This window comes from Chroicocephalus ridibundus, chromosome 5, assembly GCF_963924245.1.
Source record: "Chroicocephalus ridibundus chromosome 5, bChrRid1.1, whole genome shotgun sequence".
Lineage (NCBI taxonomy): Eukaryota > Metazoa > Chordata > Aves > Charadriiformes > Laridae > Chroicocephalus > Chroicocephalus ridibundus.
In genome coordinates this window covers 11,499,233-11,523,840 of record NC_086288.1, presented here as the reverse complement: position 1 = coordinate 11,523,840, position 24,608 = coordinate 11,499,233, and positions in this window count along the sequence as shown.

The following is a 24,608-nucleotide window of genomic DNA, read 5'->3' as shown; positions in this document are numbered from 1 at the left end:
GCATACTAAGACTCAGCTATGATAAATGTAGTAAACCACAATTAAGAATATTTCTATAAGGTCATTTTCATTTGTTTATATCATTGACAAATGTTAATTTTAGGCTGAAATTCAGTAAATTTGTTTTGTTTGAGGGACAATTTGCAAATGACGTTTTAGATCTGTACTGTGAGCTAGGTTCTACTCAGAAGACATTCTTACTGACTGTGTTATATATAACTGCATGATGTGCTCTGATTAAATAATTAAACAGTTGTCGCCCACAACATGCAGGTTATCCAGTAGCACCCCAAAGGCCCAGAAAAACTTCCTCTTCTCTTTTCCCTTCCTTCTCTTTGCGCTGTTGCAAAGCAGCCCTTTGCAACAGTGCAAATATAGAGAACAGGAGAAAAGATAAGCAACAATTTTGGAACAGTAGAGAGAAATTACACTTTATATTACAAGTTATTAATCTTATCAGCTCAGATATTTCTGTATTCAGCTTCCTAGTCCTCAGATTTAATTGTGGTCCTCCCACAATAGTAATTTACTTCATAGATAAAAATAGCTATGAGTAGGACAGTAGTTCTTCAGCTGTTATAAATGCAGCTCTTATACTATGAAATAGTTCCCCTAAATATCCTGTCTGCTCAAGTGGCAACAGGACATCAGATGCTTCAGAGTTGTGTTTGAAAAATTCAAACATGAAAACCAGAAAGGAAACAAGATTTTTTTGATGATTTGGATAAAACTAAATAAAAAAATTATGGTTATTCTTGTGAAACTAAAAACAATAAAAGGTTTTGCAAAATAAAAGTGTGGCCGCCCTGCAACTAAAAACTAACTGATGAGACATCTCTGCTCCTGAAACAGACAATTCAAAACACTTGAATTTTAAGGTGTTTGGGTTTTGTTGGTTTGGGTTTTTTTGGTTTGTTTTGTTTTTTTTTTTTTTTTTTTTTTTTTTCCTTTATTCCCCATCAGCCTTCAAGAGTCTCAAACTAAAAATTACACCCTTGCATGAAGGAATGATGCTGTACTACCTTCCATAAATGTCATTTCCTGACAGCAGATTTACAGTTTCTTGTGAGTAATTGTTAGTGGCCATAATCTAAAGGCATTTCTTTGGCATCTAGTTCTCATTCAGGTTTACCTGAATTACTAATCCAAAAGGGTAGTTGAGGGTCTGAAGTTATTCCCTGCTAGTCTCGTACCGTTTACCTGGTCCCTTGATGCCTTGGGGAAAATGTTTTACATCTATTTTCTTACTTTAAAACATTCTATTTCTTTCTCACCCCCTGCCTCCCTTCCCTCCTCCCCCGTGATGTAGGTTTGACGAGTTTTCCTGTCTCACAGCTGAAGCTGTTTCAGGTTCTGCTTGAAATCACAGAGATACTTCATGTCTCTTCCCTCTGACCCTTTGGACCTATACATTATGGCCATTCCTGCCATTCCTTCCTCACAGCCTAACATCTCATGTAGCTTTCTGGGAGCATATCAATAGCTTTCCTTTCCACAGCCTTTTTTTTTTTTTTTTAAGGTTAGTTTTTAGAGGATGAACTTCTGACCAGTAGTGATTAATGGGTATCAGCTATACATGACAAGTTTTCTAAGCTGGAAAGCATCCAAGCTTCATACATTACTGAAAGTCAAGTATGCACTTTACAGCACGCTCTGCAAATTAAGTACTCTGGCTGAAACGAACCCAGGAAGCACCAAGAAGCTAACTCTGCCTGCATATTCTATGTTACGATCACAAAAATCTTGCTGTTTAAAAAGACATGATACTTCTTTGTTAGATTTTATCTTGAGACACTAGACAGTAGACTCATTATTAATGTGCAATAATAAACTCATATAATTAACATACAAATTGATAGTTTTATTTACATTTTCCCCCAAGGTAACGCTTCTCTTTTTCATTATAAAAAATAGCCTAAGATCTAAACTACAGTTTGTAGCAGCACTACCTCAAAATAAGATGAATAGTCTGTTGTCATTTAAGTTTAGAGACTGTTGGACCTTCAGGATATTCTCACAACCTTTTGTGGTGAGCAATTTTTAATTCATTAAATATGTATGCCAGTTATTAATTTTTGCACTTTGTTGATTTCTCCTCCCACTCAGGTCCCCTTACTTATATCCAGTTTATACTGTTTTCTTCAGATCTGTTTCTTTGTTTGTAAGAAGCAAAAGCCTATCACACGCTGCATGTGTCCACATTGGAGTCACAAGGATAGAACTCCTACACTGTTTACATCGGATAAAAATCAACTATTTTAAAAGCTGCTTTGATAGTCTCTAAGAGTAAATAAGATACTCTTGCACTGAAATAATTCTACCTGACATTTGTAAAATATACAGGACAAAAGCAAACTAATTTTGCATTCTGAAACTACATGGTTTAAACCAATTTTAAGCAGCATTGCAATACCATCAAACAGCCATCAGATGTAAGAATTTGTGACACAGGCAGAGTGATTTAGACTTGGACTCTGAACACCTGTTTATAGAAGTAACTGGTTCCAGGTACTGCTTTATGCAAATACTCTTTAACAGAGAATTAGGGAATCATTTGGCCATGGTGAAACTTGTTTGTAGATACAGGCAAATATTCCTTCCAAGCAAATTAAAAAAAAAAAAAAAGAAAAAAAAAAGGAAAAGCAAGCAAGTAGGCATTTTGTTTGTCTTAAAAGTCTTGCCATATTTTACCTGAGAAATCTCAAGTACACTGAGCTTTCCCAAAGAATGAAAAATTAGTCTTGCAGTGCCAAAGCATGGTTTTTTCAGCTGGCTATGTACATAGGAACCACAAAGTCATGAGGCTGAGGAAATTTTGATCACTTTTATGCGTCTGGGATTACTGCAAGAGATATCCAAATGTCCTATTTAGCAGTAGGACAAGATATTCCTTAATTTGGAAAGAGATCTTCCAAACTTGTTAGCATATTGTCTAAAGTTTGCAGTGGTATGGCCTCACTGGTTTTCACCAAAGTATGCTGCTGTAAATTGGAAATTTGCATCAGCAAACTTTGTGGGCCTTTTGCTTGCTTTCCAGCCACCTAACTATGCAAGTTCAGGCTTACAGAATGGTACATTTCAACACTGCAACCACCTGGACATCTGCACCAAACCCTGGGTATTCTCCCTTGGAACTCACATATTTTTAAGTGAAGCACAAGTGTCTGATCAGACATAGAGTTGGGCTGATACACTGGACTAAGGTCACTGGAGTATCTTGTTTTATGTGATCCCAGGTTAGCAATTAAATTCATTCAGGAAATCTTCATGACTGTTGCACTATCACTTCTTACTGTTTACAGTGTATCCATGGGGACACTGGGACTTCATCATAATGGGGGAAAAAGTTAAAAATTACACATCTCTCTCACCAAACTTCAAAGAATAATAAGAAATGCCTCCTTTCTCAAGTTTTCTCAAGTTCTGGGGTTTATATCTGATGTTATCCTCAGGAATTCACAAGTTACACTACTTCCACCGCTCTATCCCAACCAGCATTTTCCGTATGCGTTGCACGCATGTTTTCACACTTCCCAAGCACCAGCCATTGCTTCCCATGCAGAGGGCTTCTACTGCTTTGCAAAGGTTCACTTTGTTATTTGGATCTGCCCACATCTTTGGTAAACTCAAAAGTTTATGGACTTGTCAAATTAGAAAAACCCTCCTGAGAAAACTGAAAAACCGTTTTCTGGGGATGGTGGATGTCCTCCAAAGGGGGAGAATGGTATAGCAGGAATTTGAACTGTTATGTCTCCATATATCAAATGAGCCCCCCAACCACCAGGCTAACAAAAACTGAAAGATGATCACAATATTCCCTCCCTTTTTTTCCTTCCCAAATATTTTAAACTTTCTCATGTCACCTGCATGTGGAATAGGAATTTCTTTTGAAATTGCAAATAATTTCATAGGCTAGAAATAGAATTTTCCACATAGTTTCAAGGAAATAAATGAGACAATGGTATATCCTTTAGTACTGCTAGTGTTTGTTGGTTGAAAAAGAACAATCTTCCTTTCCCTGTCTCCCGATTCCCTCTAAATGAAGTTACAAATACATTTTACTTTCTGTATGCTACAGCACTGTTCCTTTCTATGTTGTAAGACATTTGCACAAGAATTTAACTGCTTTAACTCTAATCACAAAACAAGTATTATCACAACATTTTCATACAAGATCATGGTATTAAGAGGACACTAGTAGCTTGGCAAATATATTAATCTGGCAAAAGGACTGCTTCCACTCCAAGACTCCCAACTCCTTTCTTCTGACATGTTCGTCATGCCCCAGTGACCTTTGACTACATTAGTTTCCAAAGGCCAAGAAGCCAATGGAAAAGTAGTCGTTAGCTACTTATTCTTCTCACCAGATTGAAGATTTCATTGAAAGGACTTCCGTAAACTGCATTTAAGGGCATTTTAAAACATTTTTCCTTTTAAAGGGAGGGAAAATAATTTCAGTCGTTATGCTTTGAATAAACATGTCATTTTTTCCTCTATTTTAAAATAAAATGAAACTATAACCCAATTTAGTGATCAAATAGCCTTTCTGGAGTAAACAATATAAAAAAACCACACAGTCTAAATACAAGAAATAAAAAATACCATAAAAAAATGTAAACTGTTGCATTTCTCAAAGCTGACAACTGCTTTTTGAAAGCAAAAATCAGGGGGAAAAAAAGAGACCAGCAGGCATAAGTATTCAAAGCAAAGCAAGAAAAAAAGAAAAGTGTCATTATTTGAAAGTCCCTTTTTTATCTCCCTGTTGTCCCCATGGTCTAAGAAGCCCTAATACAAAAAATGTTTGGATGCAATGTAGCTTTTTAAGACGTGTATTCAGTGGTCTATTTAAATTATACTAGTCAACTCATTAGAAAAGGGAACATACAAATTCTTGGTTTCAGTATTCTCTCTGAAGAATGCAAACAGCTAACTTTTCAAGGCAGCCTTAAATATCTTTCATTCTGAGAGAGCAAATTGCTTTGGGTTTAGGAAAACTCTTCACTGCCATGACAGGTAGCCCATCTTCTTTAATTTATTTGAAAGCTGAGATAAGACAGGGCTCCCATTTCACCGAAAGATACGGGTGAAATGGTGAGTGGTTTACTTTGCATTTTATTACAGGTCTTCCACATTATTTGAACAATAGTAACAGGCCTGATAGGACCATAATTTACTAACTGCTTTTGTCAGAGAGATACTCGGTAAAGCAACCCTAGAGCTGAGGTTGTAAATGAGTATAATTTAGAGGAAATAAATGAATATGAAAAGGAGTTCCATGGCCATCAGGAACTAATGAGATAAAACTCTGTAAGCAAGCCAAATACCCTTAAAGCATTCAGGCATTAAGCGCAAGCAAGTTCTTTAACCAACAGTCGGTATTCCTGAGTAAACCACAATACTTGCTATTTTCTACTACTTTCCATCCTATGTGCAACTATTTGCATCTCATCAAGCTTTTCATAGAAGCTATTTGCTAGCCAGTGTGGGAAAAAAAAATCTCATTTTAAGTGTTAAATACATTCAATGCAACACTACCAAGATTCCATTATAGTTAATATCTTCTATTGCTTCTTTGCTTGCTACATCAATCCTTAAGAAAACTTATATTTCACTCCCCTTGATTCCCCTGCTTTTCAGTCCTATATAGTCACTATATATTCAATATACTTTGGGAAGTATTTGGGGATAATTTGGGGATAATCAACGCAATAAATTATCTGTGTGTGTCTGTCTGAATCCACGATGTTTCCTAACTGAGGGGTCTAGGTGATGATTGCTCACAGCCAAGTAAGTTGTATTCTCTGGCACTTAAAGCCTTCATTGGAGAGAAAGGCATTAATATTTCTGAGCAAGTACAAGATATTTTCAGTATTTTTGCTGTAGATAGGGTTTAAGGATATTGGCAGTATGTATTGGTAGCTGGAAAAATCAGATAAATTTCCAGGCATATATGCGATTGTATACAACCATGCCTATGAGTGTCTAATTTTCCCTTTTTTATTCAGTTGAATTAATTGGAGATATTATCTCTACTTATAAACTTTATCCTGACAGGTATCTTTGGCACTCTGCCTTCTGCACCATTGTCTTAGTCAGGTCTCATTCATGCCTGTTGTCCAGGGCTGGTGCCACACGTTTTCCCAAACTGGTGAACTTGGGCACATTTTCTTCTGGATTAAAATTAGTGGCACACGGCAGATCTCCATGACTCTGCAAGCAGGGCTGAACAGGAGCACCACGACTAGCTTCTGCGGCTGTCACAGACCACTACATCCTTCCTCTTGGGTCCCTAGATGGGCACCTCCTCTCATGCTCTATAGATTGGTTGACGTGACAAAACTCCGTTCAGATTTTGTCCTCTAATGTGCTGCGACTTATAATTTTTGGAAATGCTACTTGGAAAAGGCAGCAAGGCTAAGAAAGTCCTCCTGAGACCAGCAGTTTAACATTATGCTAATTCTAGGCAACATCATATTTTGGAGTGATATTTTCCCTCAGTTATTACCCCATGAAATGCCAGTAGTGTTGTAACACCTGAACTAATGGTCTAAAACTGATTCAAGATGCTTGTCACTGGAAAAGAGGGAGAATGGGGTTTCAGCTGAGCTGACCTCTCTAATCATGTGAGACATGCTCAACCAATTAGGGACATAGGATAAATACCATTAGACATACACCACTGCATACATCTTAACACGCACATCTTCTCAGGGTAGTACTTCACTGACAGTCAGATAGAGCAAAAGGTGACCTCTTCACGAGAGATCTGTGAATTAAAATACAGGACTGGCAATGGCTCATTTGCTATTATTAGTCAAATTTGAGTCAGAAAATTCAAAGGTATTCCCTTCAATCCCAATATTTCAGGCTGCTTTGCTCAAGAGATGAAGTTTCCTTGGTAATAAAATACACAATTTTCTTTGTCTTCCATTTTTCTCCAAGTAATGGTTAATATTCAGAACAATCCTTGTGACAGCCCTTGTAATGAGAGGTCAGAAGAACAGTGAAGAGGGATCAACAAAAGGATTCTGGAGAAGGTTAACAGCCCAAAAGATCACATTTCAAGGACTTAATTAAACATGCGGTTGTTGCAATAATGGAATAAAAAAAAATAAAAAAAAGAATTTAGTTCTTTTGATATTTGACTGTTTACAGCAGGGAATGGATTCCTTTGTCATTGCTGCCTATTGCCAAACTACTGCAACTACCAGAAAAGCAGCTATAAAATCTCTGTGGCTGTGCTCTCTCCTTCAGTAAACAGCTGTACATTTTTTACTGTATTCTCAGAAGTTGCAGGAAGTGACTGTTGTTTATTATCTATTCAAAACTACATATTGCTGTGTCAAGAAATGTAAGTTGCCTTAATGGTGCTGAAAACAGTAAAATATTTTTTTCTCTTGGCTTGATTTTCCTGGGACCATTCTGCCACCTGCCTACAGCTGAACAGAACTGTAGAGAATACTATTAATTATTAACATTTGCAAAAGCTAATTATGTTATACATATGCAAAAATATAGGCTGAAGGCATCAACCAGTTATGATGTTTCTCCATCTATATCTTGTCAGGAACATATTTGTAAAAGCTTTAGTCAATTGACAGAAAAGATGCAACTGAGGGAAGCTGATGCAATAATTTGTGGGGTAGAACATCACCTGAGTCATTCATGTCACAAGCAACTCCCACTGCCATCAACTTTGACAGCTGTCAGATTCTTCAGCATGAGAATTTTCTGTTTGCCAGTTGGGTGTTGCTCTTCTGCCCCTTCTAAATGCTTTTATAGCTTATTTCACCATGTGAAGAAACATCTTGCAATTCCACTGCCTCTCAAAAAAACATCCTTCCTTCACGCTCTGTGGGAGGCACATCTGACCAAATTATGTAAAAAGACGACAATCTCTGATGGTAAACTGAGGAATTTCCTAACCTCTTAAAGTAAAGAAATACCCCATTTTTTCTCAAATAAATTTTCAAGACTGTTTAGGAAAACCTTGTATTTTGTTTTCTTTCTTCAATTTTTACTTCCAAAGTTGTCTCACAGGTGTTATACAGGATTTGGGAATATGGATTCTTTGTCGCAGAGATTATAGTTATTGAAACAGCATTGAGAAACAGGCATTTTGGAAACAGATTTCTCTAGATATCAAATGAGAATGAGTGCAGATGGATGAAAAGTAGTAGTGTCCAGATTAAATTTACATCAAATTTTAATTTTCATTTAGAGAAATATAGTCCACCTATAGCATGTATCTCAGCTGAATTTCTAACATCTTTTACAACAACTTGACTCAAGGTCGTCTTGAACAACTTGACAACTAAAGAACTGAGCTGGATAATGATTCAGTGCCCTAGTTCCCTATTAGCAGTCCACCTGTGATAAGATGCAACTGTAAGCCTGCATAACTCCTGAGGGAATAGTGCCACCACAACACTGTTATTTTTACAAAATTGAAAAACATGTAGGTCAATGTATAAATTCTTAAGTAATATTAATGTGACCTGTTTTCTTCAGGCTTCACTTTTTCTCCAGATGAATGAGATGGTCTAGTCATGTAACGCTCTCTCCAGCTGTATTCTGATTGGTTTTATGCATAGTAAGGGCAAACCTTTTGAATTTCTCTTCTAGGTTTTAAATTAATTTTAATGGAACTTAATGAGCCAGGTTAATTTATCAATCTTATTCATGTTTACATTGCGAATAACCGTGGACCTTGAGTAAGGCTCCAAAATACCCCATACAAGTGAATAGGTGTAATACACAATAACAGTAGGAAGACATTTTTTCCCTGTCAGTGTGTCCTGAGAAGGAAAGAAAAAAAAGCTAACTGGGTGAAGACAACCACGTGCTCCCAGAAATTACTATCAGTTTTGGCACAGCATGGCCACATCTGGTTTTTACCCATGACATCTTTTGCAAAAATTTTACCTAAAATTCATCGAAGTTATTTAAGTCTCTAATTAGAATCTGTTGGATTTCACTACTTTTTCCATAGGAATCAATTGTTCTAGTTTAGATAAATTTTTAATACCATTATTATAATATTGCTAACGTAACCATTGAGCCATTATTTTTTCCTAGCACATCTGAAATTCCTATTGACAGTATTAATTCATAATAATCACAACACCAAAGAGTATCTGGTGGCCACTTCTACTTGATACTCAGCTACTTTTATTAAACTGCCTCTGCCAAGTGATTGCTAACATGCAGCTGAGTAGGACAAGTAAAGGACTTACACCTAACTGAACATCCTCTCCTCACCTTTTTGGTCTAGTGCATGAAAAACAAATAGTCTGATTTTAAATTATATATGTATGGAACATTTGTAGTTTATACCATAAACTGGTTATTTTAGGAAAGTGGACCAGACTATATTTAAACACAGACTGTCTCTATAACCCGAAACAACTATTTTCTAGTAAACCAAGGAGAGTTACTCAGCTTGCTAGGAGCCCTAGTTTTACAAATACGGATCACCACTCAACATTCTAATAAATCCTCTTTCTAGTCATGTTATTTTAAAACAAATGCATCTTTCTAGATCACTGCAATGGTGTGTTGTATGATTAATTTAGTTTTCAGAACTTGCACATCAGTGAAATTGAAGCATGTTGTGAAATACCATTACTTTTCATTCCATCCTGACACTACATCATTGCTCTGCCTTGTGTTCACAGAAAGTTCTGACTTTAAAGACTGGATCAGCGCTTGTTCCCCTTCCCTTTCTCCTCAGTATGAATAAACTGCAGCAAACCTTTTGCTGGCACAAGGTACTGACCTAGTGGCGCCCTCCTGATGACCTGAGATCCAAGTAGCATATGCATATTTGCAAGCTATTGCATTGTGGGCACATCATGATCACAGTTTCCTTGGAAGTCAACCGGGGTTTATCTTGAAAGGAACAGAGTAAGTATTAGGTGACAGATTCAAGCAGGTAAATTTCAGTACTACTGTCAGTGCAGTAATATATCAACTTCAGAACTTACTTCAAGCATGTTTCCATTTGAAATTGGAATTTTGCATATTTGCATATTTAAAACGTAATCCCTAAAGGAATTGATGCCAGGGACCTGAGTTATATTTGCCTGGGAATGTATATACTCATTCTATACAATAGGTAAGTTGTGCTGTGATTCAGCCTTGTATCTTCTGTGGTGACTGATATAAAGCTAAATCTTTATAAATGTTTATTTTGTGTAGCTTAGATTATTCTATTAATATCAATCCAGAGCATAACACTTGTGATACTTCTGAGAGAGAAGAAAAGATGGGGAAAGAAGGTGATACCAAATTCTACCTCCCAGGCAGGTCTGTCTAATCCCTGTCAAAACTGTATCCAATGACACAATGCAGCCGTGCGTATTTAAAGATTGTCAAGCCTGGCATGGGCTTGACAGCTGGTCACTATTCGGAAAAGGCAGCCTGAATGCAAGTAACTAAAGCTTTCACAGAAGCTCATGACTGAGTGCTTAGTTGATTGAGAAAGTGAACTCATTTCAGACTTGTTGTTACGGCCACCTGACACAGTTTGAAGTGAAAACTGCTCTTATAAGCTAGCAAAAATTTTTCTCCTATGACAGAATAAAGCTGTAAGAGCTGTACATAACCCAGCAAAAAAAGAGGAATATATCAGTCTGCATCAGGCCATTTTAAGTATCAAGCCTATTATGACATGTTTAATTACCGCACAGTTCAACAGACTCCTGCCTGTGCAAGTTTATCAAGTTACACAAGGAACTGACATTTAGAAACTGCTTACTGAGCACATTACATGACTAATTTCTTTGGTCTAATATGCTGGCCGCTTTGTATTGAAGTTTGGATCTATGGTGAAGGAATTAGAGGCAGCTGACCCAAGCACTTTCATCTTTCAGGGCTTCAGAAGTAATATACTCACCTTAATTACTCACCTTACCTGCTTTATAATTGTGTTGTGTTTTTGTGAGTAATGACTTATTTTTAGGATCTGTTTAGACTTCCTGAGGTGCATGTTTATCACATAGTCAAACCTATGTTTTGCATATGACAACTGTTTTACTTGTTTTACCATGTCTTAATCATGACATCTTTTAAGTTCAAGAACCAAGAGAAAGTATAAATCTAATGCCAGAAGTTTTGCATGCTATCTTAGTGTCAGTTCTAAGTATTAGTTCAAGTTCCTCAGCCATAAAAATAGACAATCCTGAAATAGTGCTAAGTTTCTGTAATACCCTTGACAATCTATTTCTAGCCTTCTAACCTCAAGGTAGGAATACACATGGCCCAAGGGGGAAAAAAAAAGTTCTGATTGTTTCTGTGATTCTTTTCTCTAAACTTTCAGTCACAAGTTTTGAAAACTGGCAAAGTAAACAGCTACAAACCTGCAAATACTTGATTACCACTCTTCACATCTATACATCCAAATCCCTATAGTGGCATTTCAGGACTGCCTCGCCAGTTCCCTATCAAAGCACTTAATAAGAATCCCCGCTCCCCGGCCCCTTGGACTTCAAAAAAACGCTTTGTCCCTATTGTATGATAGGTTATTAGAAAACCGAGTGCCACATGTTACTTCTCTCAGTGGCTTCTTCTTCCCACAGACTATTCAAAATTATTTATTTTTTAATCATGATGCACTCTTTCCTGCAACCAACTTGAAATGCTTAAAAAAATAATAAAATAAAATAAAATAAAATAAAATAAAATAAAATAAAATAAAATAAAATAAAATAAAATAAAATAAAATAAAATAAAATAAAATAAAATAAAATAAAATAAAATAAAGGCAACTTCTTCTCCAGAACCTCACAGCTTGTAGCACCCACTCCAATACATTTTAACACATATGAAAGTAATATAAAGAGACAAACATATTAAAAGATAAGACAATTATACGATCTCACACAATTATGTTAATCAAATGCATATATTTGTCTGGAAGAGCAGGAGCTAAATCAACAACATTCTGTATCCTTAGATGAAGGCTAAGTTTGGCTTATGTAAGAACGAATAACTGTTAATGAGAAAAAAAAGGAGATAAAGAACATTATTGATATATGATAACACTATGTATATATACATATATACATGTATATACCTGGCTAGAATTTGGTCTGAAATGCTAATTTAAAATCTGGTTAATACTAAATCAACAAAAAGAACTGGTTTTCGAAAGCATATTATAGCTTGTAAATAATTAGGTTTAACATCTATTTTACAGTAAATTTCCATCTGTTTTAAAAGTGATAGGTAGATAACTGTCCTGCTGCCATTATCTCTATACTTTCACATATTTGTATCCTGTGAATAGGCAGACAGATCTCTCTGTACTACATGATGGATGAAAGCTTAAGATGGAAATCTGAGCCAGCAATCATTCAGGAATGACAGACAATTCCCAGAGCTTCCCTCAGAAGACTTCATCTCCAGAAAAATTTTAGGACAATGGTCTCACACAGTAAATCCTTTTAAAAACAGAAAGAAAAAAAGAATACTATCAGAAATCACCTGTAATATCACTTTCATACAGGTACATGATAGCTTGTTGTCATTTAATGTATTCAATATACATGGTTACACACAGAGGGCTCCTCTGGGACTCAAATCACTGGTGTTAAGCTTCTCCTTTCTACCTGCAGTGTGTCCTTATAAGCAAGCTTAATGGATTTAGAAACATGTGTAAAATGTCTTTGCATGTGCTACCGTAAGTGGAGGCTTTTTGATTAGCAAAACACTGCCAAAGCATTATGAAAGCACAAGCCTCCTAACATTTGAAATCCAAAGTGTATTTTCACTCCTAAATGAGCTGAGCGTTGGTGTCAGATCCAAGATTATGAACCAAAGATCCCATGCACACAGTAAGTGTGGGGATATGTTAATTACCATCACACAGACTAACTGCAGTGCCAGAAGAATGCAAAGGTTTGGTCTGGGGTCACCCAGCCTGTCAGCAAAAGGAAGCACAGATTGGGAAGCCACTTTCACAGAATACTGTGTAGAGCCATTAACTGTTGTAGAAATACTTGCAGACATGGCCTGGTGCATTTACCTTGTGCTGTTACACATAAACTTCCCACCTCAGTTCTCCAGTTACTAGAAAGCATCTGCTTTACTAAACTAACAACTCATTTTTGGAAGATGTGCTTGAGGCAAAGTCAACGCACAGTGTCACAGTTTGGCTCAAGCAATAGCAGTAGAAGAGTCAATATTAACATCCTCACAATTTCTTTCCTGAGTACTTCTATTTTAGTCTATTATAGGCTGAACAAAGATATCTCTTGTTTTTAAGCAAAGCTGAGTTCAGACTCCAGCCAGGGCATACAAAATTATTCCTATTGATTTCACCAGGTTTTTGATCAGGCCTGTCAAACTGCACTTGTCAGCTAAAACCCACATACATCCCCCCTAAACGCCTGAAGGAACTGAAAGGGCAAAACACACTCTGAGAGTAGATTTGAACAAGTATACCTACTAGTATTAGTAGCATTCTGTTTGCAAACAACATTTCAAATAACTGGAGGGAGGCTGTGCAAAAATGCAGGTATGAGAAAGGAGGGGTCATATGGACAGGGACCTATGTTGCAGGGAAAAAGATGTTTACAAAACACTTCTGCATTACTCCTGAAGACCCTTGGTGAGGAAAAGTATAGTACAGTGACACAGTGCTCTTCCTCTTCTGTCCCTTTCCACTTAACTTTCCTGTTATCTTTGCAATCTACTTCTTTGCTCTTCCTTTTCTCCACCACCATTAATTCCCTTACATACTTATTTACCTCACACAACCTGCTTGCATTTGTACACAAACCCACCCTATGCTTTGCCTATCAGAGACTGCCCTGGTGCCACCTCTTTGCCATCTTTCCCTCCCAAGGTTACTGACACATGCTTAATTCAGCAACAGTTCGGAAGATGAGGAATCATCTTTGAAAAGTTAAAGCTTTAATATGAGTGTAATGGAACATCGCAGAGTTAGAAATGAGGTATAAAACTTACTGGAAATAAAACAACATGATTCAGAGCAAGATTTGGATGGTTAAAAATGCAGCTAGGTGTTTATAGAACTTTAAATTGCTGATTTTTAAAATACTTCCAAAACTTTCAGTCTACATGTCACACAGGCCGATCAAAATGCTGACCTCTCTTTCCTTCCTCCCTCATCCCTCCAGTTTTTCAACTGGCATGGCCAAGAACTGTAAAAAATGCATATAGACTATACCATCCCTTCAAGAAGGCCCACAGAGATTTTAATTAGGGTCTGCTGGTCAATTTTGGGTTTGTGACAGATGACAGATTAGCAGCTGCAGGGAGTCAAACCTTCTTTTTGACTGCTTGCTCAGTCATCTTTATTACTAGTAAAATAGAAGGTGTCTTTGAACCGAAAACTACAACTGGAACAACAGATAATATCAGCTCTTCAGAGTATCTGTTCTCTAGCAAGGTTCTGTAATACACATGGAAAATCAATGGACTCAAATTTCAAACAGAATCACAGTAGACATTGAATAAAACCAACATTATTGAACTTTTTGGACAAACATTATTTGTTACACCTTTGGATGTATTTTCTGCTTCTTTTTTTCAATCACACTGGAAATACCATTCACGAGTTTCTTACAACTGTAGAAAATTAAAAAATAAACTGCATTCTTTTTCATATAACTTTAAGATATAACAGAGATCACAAATTAGCTTTGTCCCACCTACTATCTGAAATAAATGATGAGAAAGATATTTATAGGTTTCAAGGAATGTGGGAATTTAACTTATCTAAATACATTTCATATTAAAAAAGACCAAGTTATTATAAGACTTAGGACTTTTTTCCAGCAAATTCTGCAGCCTGAATGCCTCAGTTCTAAAACATATCACTGATTCTGGAAGAGAAATACTATTTCATTTTGATACATATTTCAGTTCTTTGTCAACAGGCTCTCTACTGCCAACACTTTTTCTTTGCAGAGCACTGGTCTCTAAATTCAGAGTTGTAAAGAATGTTGTGGTGAATTTCGTTAGTTCATTAGTAATTAATGAAAGGCAAAGAGGAAGGATTACGATCCTACATTACCACACAGGAACAACCACCCAAGCAGACATAAACACACCTCCCATGTGATAATTACATAGCAGCTTTGGTTCCCAGTTTTATATATTACCTTACCATATATCATCTTGATTTAGGCTTTCATGGGTGCAAAATGATTAATTTAAAATAATGGCAAATGCTTCAAAGTCCCATACCGTCTTAGAAGAAAAAGATGCTCCAGCTGTATGTGAGCAGAGTTTATGGAATATACTGAGCAGGAAGATCAAATGCTTCCAATGTTGACGGGTACTGGTTGCACAGGCTGCTTCAAAAGGAAATGCCTTTTCAAACATATTCTTTCTGCATATCTGTAATCTCTTTTCTGGCTAAATTCACTTCCTCTCCCATACTACCATTACTGTCAAGTTTTTTAAAACCTGAAGTGTATCACATTCATTCAGTCATAAGCTTCACCAGGACTCCTGCCCCAAAGGACTGGCTTGGGAACCTGCAATGTCATAATAGTTTTGCTGTTATCACCTTGACTCAGTTCCTCTTTGTCACTGAGAACGTCTGATAAGAAAAATTCCCTTCAACTTGTCTACATAATTGGGCAGGAAACGCTCTTCTGATCTAACAAATGTTTCAGTCTAAAAGAGTATTTCCTTTTCTCAGCTGATGAATTTGCTTTGCTACCTCCAGTACCTAAAGAACATAGAGACACAATGACTAACACATTAAGAATGATTACATCACTGACAATCAAATTACTGCATTTCTTTCACTGGCTTGGGAAATGCAGCTCAAATACAATTCAAAGTAGTAAATGGTCCCACTGGCAGCAAGGATTCTGAGATAACCTTCTCTGAAACACACCAAGGTTATGTAAAAACCAACACACCCAAACCCCTCAAAACCTTAAGCCACAAAACTTCTCTTCACAGCTCCATCCTTTCTGTCTTTGTCTCAGAAGCAATAAGACTAGCTTGCTTAAATGCTGCCTCCTGTCTTTGTGTTTACACGACCCCCCTCATTTGGAGACAAGGCAACCCACTCATGGAGGACAAGAAGGCTTCTCTTACTTCAATTACCAGAAGCTGCTAGAAAACTTGTCAGGAGTGAAACATCTTTTGTCTGAAGCCAACAACACACCACTGTTTTTTCCGGCACAAATGGATAGATCTGAGTAAGATTAATTACTAACCTGCAGCAGGGCTTCTCAGCTAAAAATGAGTTTTGCAAGCTGTTATGCATCCCCAGCCGCCAGATACTGCTTGTTGAAGCAGTGGTGATTTTTTAAATTTAAATCTCTTTAGCCCCTTGAATGGAGTTTCTGCAGTTACATTTTATTCCAAGGAACACCAGGATGGGAAAACGGTGAGCATGTTACAGACAATATGACTTCAGGTGGTGGCTAATGGTAGGATCCTACTTCCCTGATAGGCCAAAAACACTGCTGAAAATCTGGACTTTCTCCAGTTACCCGTAACAAAACAGCTTTCCCAAACCTCATGGGAACCTCTAAGGATATGTTCATAGAACTTCAAGAAAAGTACGTGTTCTAATCTGGTTTTGCTTCAGGCTTAGGCTGGGTTTGGCGTGGTCTATTGATAGCTGCTTCCAACAGGGGTTTCTGGTTTGCATTTTGCTTGCTTGTTACTTTTTGTAATAACTGTTGTTTTGATTGCTATGGAACACTGTCTAGCACCAGACATTTCTCAGATCTAAAAATAAGTAAATTTACAGTTGCAACATAGTAGCACTTAGCTCATTCTTCACAAGGCAGTCTGCAAAGCGCTCCCTGGTAATCAAGGGCTGACTGACTGAATAGCTCTAGCTCTTTCATTTTACACTGTTGCATCACAAAAGAAAATGAAAATGCAAACATCTGGCTAATTTCTAATCAAACAACTCATGCATTCACAACTAAAACTAGAGCTCTGATCTCTGTGACAAGGAGCACAAAGTGAAAGCAGTGCCTCTGCCATCTCTCTGTAATGGACTCTCACCAGCTCATTACAGAGGAGCTTTGAGCATTTCTTGATGAAAGTCCTACCAACTCTTTGCCGCCCTTCAACAATTAGCTTCATCACAAAGCCGAAAATTACCTTGGCACAGAAAGGAAGGATAGATGAGAAGATGGCTAATTCACTAACTCATTTCATGGGGCCATTTCCACACTCTCCTCCTTAGCCACTTGAACATAAACCATGAATGAATCTCAAGACTCTACATTCTGGCTTAGCTAGGGTTGCCTCAACTCAACTATATTTGTCTTGCCCTGTCCTGTCTTTTCCCCCCACCCCACACCTTCATTCTTCACTGGACTTTTGCCAGGGAATTTAGCTCATGCGGTGGAACAACATCCAACTATACACGTGCCATGGGGCAAGGTCCTGTGTAACCCCATCCCAGTCCCATGACAAGTGCCCCAGTATCGCTACAGCTGTACCAACTGGACAGGGATGGCTATTCAGAGGTTTTCTAGCCTCTCTGCAGCACAGAGAGAAAGAAGAAAAAATTCTGTCATGAAAATTCCCTGTGGGATGTAGTATGAATGGGAATTAACAAGGCTTTCTACACTGCAAGAAATATTTCTCATTCTTAGAAAGTGTGAAGGTTAGACATAGCAAGCTGCCTGTTTAGAGGCTGCTTGCCTGACTGCTGTTTAGAAGAGCGTGTTTTTTAGTTTGTAAGTGTTCCATAAATGCGCAATAACCACATTATCTATATGGCAAGAGAAGAGCATAGGCCTGAAGGCAGTTTTATTATTGCAGAAATTTTTACTTATTGCCACAGCTACAGTACAGTCATCAAGCAGTGGAAGTTCAGTATATAAGAACATAACTTCCGTGCCTGAAGATCTCTCTATTAATTTGCTGTTTTAAGAGGACAATAGCAAGTGTTTTATCCTTTCTCCTACAATCTAGATTTCTAGCCATATGAATAGTTGTTCGACTGTATGATTACTCAGACGCTCTCCTGCATTTTAATTTACTGTACTGTACTCTGTGCTTCTTCATGGTGAATAGTTACACAATTCCATTACTTTATTTTATCTCTGAGTAGCTGCAAATACAGATTGATCATTGTTACCAATCCAATTCAGGAAGCAGTTAATTGATTTCCTGTTATGACAAGGTCCGTAAATGTTGCCAATGTTTTTCAAAGCAAGTACTTTTGCCTAAAGTCTCTGAAGAGATAGTTAAAACCAGGCCAACCTGATGCTTCAAATTCTGGTTTGGATTTTGTTCTCTATCTGCCTGCTATCAACCTCTATTCTTGATATGAGCGAGTTCACGTTACTGTATCACAAGGATTTCTCTGTTTGCTCTTTCTACTCCCCTTAGGCTTATGCACAGCACAGATTTTTCTTCATTTCCCTGTAAGAAATTTCTAACAGCTGTAACAAACATCTTGAGGACATCTTAATTTACAGAAAAGAGGAAAACAAATACCTACTCTTTTGGCAAATCACCTGTAAAGTCAAATATTTCTGTCTGCATGAGAGCTTTGCTACACTAACAGTAAAATTCCGAGTTTTATGCTCAATTAATGAACTTTTTAATTTGTCCTACCAAATGTATTTCATTCCTTTTCATATCCTATGGGTTAGAAGTAACGTTTACACGTGCCCAAGCAACAGACTTGGATCAAAAGTTCAGCTTGTTAATCACTGCTCTGCTTCATAATCAGTTCTACCCAAGAAAGTATGTTGTGCAACAGACATTTCCAATAGCACTTGCCCTTAAGCACATTCACTGGCGCTTCAACTCAGAAGCCTTTAGAGAGCAAGAAAGAGGCCTGTTAAAAACTTACTGACAATTTAATAGAACTTGTAAACAATCTTATAGAGAGTAGAATAGCAGACTTTTCTAAAGTGACTCGAGAAGGGGCATTGTATTGAGCGATGGACAACATTTACATTTACTGGAATGTAGTTTTCACAGCAGTCTCTATAACTTCCTCTGGGGTTTCCAGCTTCAATAGCTGTCTACATTTTGGACTTTCAAACTCCAAAGAGTAAATCTCTCTTTAAGTTTATTTTGCCCATACCAAAGGTCTGACAACACCGCTATAATCTCTTAAAACTGACAGATTTTTGTATTTGAAGACTATGCTACCAACTCGGATTCTTTAATAATGAAGATGACTTGGTAAAAATGACAGAATGGGAACATTACATTGTGTCACGTCCTCTTTGTTTATTCTGAGACTGCATCTGTAAGACTTCATGCTCCAAAGTGCATGTCAAAGTGATCCTTCAAAGACTGAGCTAATATTTGAAACCTGTCATCTCCTGTAAGTGTTGTCACACTTGGTCTCACGTCAGGTCCACTAACATGTGCCTCCATACTGACCTGTAAGTCTATAGCTGCCAACGTATGAAAAGCAAGTCACATGAAAAACTGCAGGATTGAACATTCCAACAGCACTTCACAATGTATTCTTATTTGTTTCAAGAGCTCAGCAAGTATGGAAATTGTCATCTACTATCTCTCTAAGCAGACAAACCATTTCAGGCCAGGTCCAACAAATGCCAATTATTACAGAGCAAGAAGCAGTATGGTAAGACAAAGGGTCAGATGCCCTTCTGCTTAGATTCTGCTTGGCTCAACAGGGGGAGGAAGATTTTAATCTGAATGACTCTCACAGACCCCTTGGACTACTGTACAGAAGTTCCTCAGGTCTGCACTGTCCTTTGTGAATGTATTCCAAAACTGTAGAGATAAATGAGATGTTCTCACTTGGGGATGCCAGGAAGCCTTTGCCAGGTTCTTGGCCATATTGCACTGGGAGAGACAATCCCTGAAGTAGCGATACTGAGCTGTTTTCTTCTCGTGTCAGCTCACCTGTTCCTACAAATGTAATACTCTTACTAAAAGCTAGAGGATTTTTTAAAGAAATACCTTCTATTGTCTTTGGTTCCCTTCCTTCAAAATGGAGTTATATAAATCAAGATGCTGCCTGTTCCCATGCTGATTTTCCTCTTCCTCCTCTTGCTCCTGCAAAACATATGTTCTCCAGTTTATATAGAAGAGAAAAATTACTTTTTCTTTTAGTTCTACAAGTCAGCAAGGCAGTGCTCTGCATCTTCCCCTGACCACCATGAAAGAAGAAAGATTTCTGGCACCCCATTAGGAACACCCAGAATCATGATGTTCCCAACGGTTCATATAGCAATATACATAGCAGGGTTTCGTTTGTTACTCTTCTGGCGTACACTCATTTTATGTTGGCTGGCTCAGCGGTATTTAGCAATTGTTCCTTGCTTATGTGGAAATATTTCTTGGATTACAATTCAGTCTCTCTGTGCAGCTTATTTGTTGAACTATGTGGTAATAGAAATTTTATTTTGCCCTTAATCACTGTTAATAGAAACATAACCATGACCGAACTATCTTGGATATACATATGATATTCAATATCATGCATGAAAAAGGCATTGTATTAAAAGTTTCTATTGAGTGTCAATGGTTTTAGTTACTACCTATAAAATTACACTTAATGAATCCCATAACATTTCACTTACTAGCGTTTCTGTCCATAACAAATACTGAACTGGGAACTGCAAAAGGAGTACCACATTGATTCTGATAATAAAAGAGTTCATTGCAGTCGTACTACATAATCCTACATAACTTGCAGTTTCCAAGTCTGTGATCCTTTGATGCTTATTTGGCTACAAAAAGAAAGCCGTGTCTCCAGAAAATGAAGGAAAGGAAGGTTGTCCCGGACCATTTGAAGTCTGAGAATATTTGTTTCTTTCATTGCTTACAGCTAGGCTTGTAAAGGATCAAAAAGATTTTTGCAAGACTAGCTTAGTGTAAAGGCTTATTTCTGATTTGTAGCACAACCAGTGACCATAAAGAAGGTATTATCTTTGAGAAGCAACTGCACACAGTAATTAAATAGCAGACTAGAGATCGTTTCATACAACAGGAGGAGGGAGTGGAGAGCTGTTTCAATATGAAAACAACTTCTCTATGTATAGTCTTAATTTTAGTCAGAAAGTTTGAATTCACCTAGAAGCTAAGATCTCTGTTTACCGAAACCTTCAACTACTTCTTACTCTTTTTCACTTGTTCCGGAAATCAGCAGACACCCAGGTTGCCATCAATGACTGCATCTGATTTCCTTCATGAAGCCATGCCTAATTATCCAAGCGGAACACTAAGAACCAAGACAGTAAAATAGATCAAAAAAAAGTTTGCAGCTTCATTCTACATTGAAATTTATCTCCATGGGAATGAATTTTTCCTCCTACTAAGATCTGGAGTGAGTGGTATAGTATATAGAAATGGAGAAGAATTCCACTAAACAGTCTTCTAACAATCCTTACTATATTTTCTTATTTTCAGAAGTGCAAAGCAGCAGGATGCACAGGCAGCTAAGCCCAGAATATCAAATACTGTTGAAAGAATGGCATTTGGATCTCACACAAAAGAACAAAAGAGACAGTGTCAGACTAGGAATGCACGATGAGTCCTGTTTATGATAGATTAATACCTATGCATCTGAATTGAAAACAAGATTGAAACAAGGACAAAGACAAGACACCTGATGCATACTGCTTCAAAGAAATTCAGATCTATTTTGGGCCTCATTTAAGTGAAAGCAGTTTATATTTCCTGATCAGACCCCAGGATCAGGGTTATGTCATACCCAAGTCAGTGGCCTTGGAAAGTTGTAAATGGGCTGTCAGCAGACTTAGGGGTTATGCCAAGACCAAGGGAAGGGAACAGAGCTTGTGCTGAGCTAAGGGTACAGTGAACTTGATAAGGAAATTCACATGTGGCATCCTATTGTGAACATAATTTTCTTTTGGTAAAGAAATAAATTGAATGTGATCTCTTTGAATCACAATTGAAAAGTGGGCTGTCTAATGACAAAAGTATTGGACTTGTGGGATGATGAAAAGAGCAGTCAGAGATCCAGTCTGAGACTAGGACCAGAGTCCATGTGAATAGAAAGGATTTTCAAAGGAACATAAGTGACCACCTGAAGTGCAGTTTTACATATGGAAGACAGACAGTACCTTCTTTTTATTAGGGGAATCCTAATAGTGAATAACCTACCAGTGTACTCTGCTGTTTTTGGGTCTGAGCTATGCATTTACATTTCCTAGGTATTGTACCCACACCCCCCATTTTCTGGAGAAGCACTTAGGGCTAAAAAAGGTACATCACCACCATGATTTTCACTTTTGCTTTAAAAGAAGGTCTCCACGCACATATTCTGTGGGGGACCTGATCCTACCTGAAAAGTGTTGAGCATAATCTATCTACTAGACTGGGACAGATAAGAATTTTTAAAATGTGAGTCCCAGGTGGCAGATGATTTTTGTCCCCAAAAAATGAATGTGTAAACCCTGGGTATCCTCGTTAAACTTGCAACACTACTAATTAGTGTCTTGCAACTTACTTCACTTTCAAGCTGCCTACATTGTAGATTCAAATTTGTACTCTGCCAATCTCAGGGAAATTGATATTTTAGGTCCAAAGCAACGCAAGATTTCTATTTTAGACTGTACTCTCTGAGGTACCCTGTAGGTGCTTATTTAGAGTACGTGAGCAAACAAAATATCTAGACATCAAGGTAACTGCATGAAACTTCACCTAGCCCTTAAAAAATAGTCCAGCCTGTAGAACCTGAATATGAAATATCTGCAGCACAGCAGGCTTAGAGAAGTGGATTCCGTTTATATTAACTAAAGCGTTGCTAGATCTTAAGCGATCCAAAGTCACAGCCAGATCTAACAGACTCTGTGACTGCAAGCCAGCCTTGCTTCACACGAAGATAGTTATAGACAAGGTAGTGTGCTGTGATGCTGCAAAGAACCACCATAAACATTCCCTGAAGCAGCACTGTGGCTTCAGTACAGAATAGGGTCTCAGCTACTCAGGTGGTGTGTACTGCCATGCAAAGGTGGCCAAAACTAGTTTCGCATAGCTGTGCATCGTATCACATTCTTGAAGAATACAGATCTTTAAGGTCTTACACTACAATGCCAACAGAAAGCACCAGGAGAATGGGAACATGAAAAACAAGCTCTTGAGCTCTGCACTTACTTACCCAGCTATAAAAAAAGAAACAGACCTCTGCCTCTTATGGTGATAACTGCTACGAAAAATCCTGTGCGTTAACAGTATGTAAAGTGCTACCTAAAAAATCTTCACCATATTTTCACTGCTTACTTGATAGCTCTCAAAATATTCTGACTTGGCTTGGCAAAGGGTAGAAAAATCACGATCAGACAAACGGTTTCTAAGAAAAAACTTGATTTATGACAGATTCTGTTTAATACTGTTTTCAAAGAATTCTGCTGCTGGGAGAAATTGATCTTGGCACTGACATGTTAACAGAACGCTACCAAGGGTGAAAATGAACCATCAACATCAAAGCTACGTGAATGCGTAAGTAGTGCTGGCTGCTAGGTTTATAAGTAGATGTCCATATTGCTATATCACAACTACTCACAGTGATGCAAAATGTTTGTAGGAAGAGTTATTATTGCTACTGAGAATATTCTTTTCAACCTCTTTACATAAAAAATAAAAATGCCTGGCTTTTTGCAACTATTTCTTCCTGCTAATTACCGGGGTAATACGTGTTGAGCTTAGGATATTTTAAAACCTGAAGAATGCAAAAGATTAGGACACCTGAATTCCTTATGAAGAAGAAATATTCTGCTTTTTAAGGTGCTTTAAGGAACAAGATGACTATGGATTTCAGAGTTTATGTGGGTATTGGTCTGCAGCTACTCTGCTACACACAAAGGACAGGCACAACGGAATGAGTTTACCCATCTCTCTGACCTGAATTTATCATTTAGTAAGACCATAAAAGAAGAGATGACAAAAGTGCTTAGTTCTACAGTCGTCAGCACAAGCATTAAGTGATTTTGTTTGTTTGATCTCTCAATCTTTTTAAGTAGTTACTAAAATCCACCAACATTCTGTCTGCATTAATTCCTCCTATGTTGAAGGGCTCGTTGTGATACAGTATTGCACCCCCAGTCACTGAAATAGACTTATAAGAAATTGGATTGCATCTCAGAATCATATAATATTGAAAGATTTGCACAATAATAGGAAAGTCTCATGTTAAAGTGAATACAGTCATGAGCATATACTGACAATCTTTCCCTTGGATTTTGTGTTTATTTTCCTGATTTCTGTTCTCTGACTATGGGCTACAGAAGAGAACTATCTGACTCTTCACCGCATAGCATGAGATGTTTCCGTTTTCACATTCCCAGGTACAAATCTTGATCCTGCAAAAGCTGTGCTGGACCTTTATCAACTGGAAATATCACTTTCTCTTTGTTGGTAGAGATACGCAAGTAAACTTCTGACAGTCTAAGTACAACGTGTTCAGTGGAGACTTTCACCTGCCTCTAATCTGAAGACAGAGAAGTACAAACCACGTGTGATATGTCTAGGGAAGGGGAAGTCATTCACTTGTCATCAACTGATAAAGCCACAGAACAAGATTTAACTCCTGTTTTGCTTTTATTTGGCTTCTGGCTTATTTTTCTAGTATGAGGGTAACCACTTTTGTAGCAATCATGTTTGCTAAATAAAGCATCATGCTGCTTAGCTGC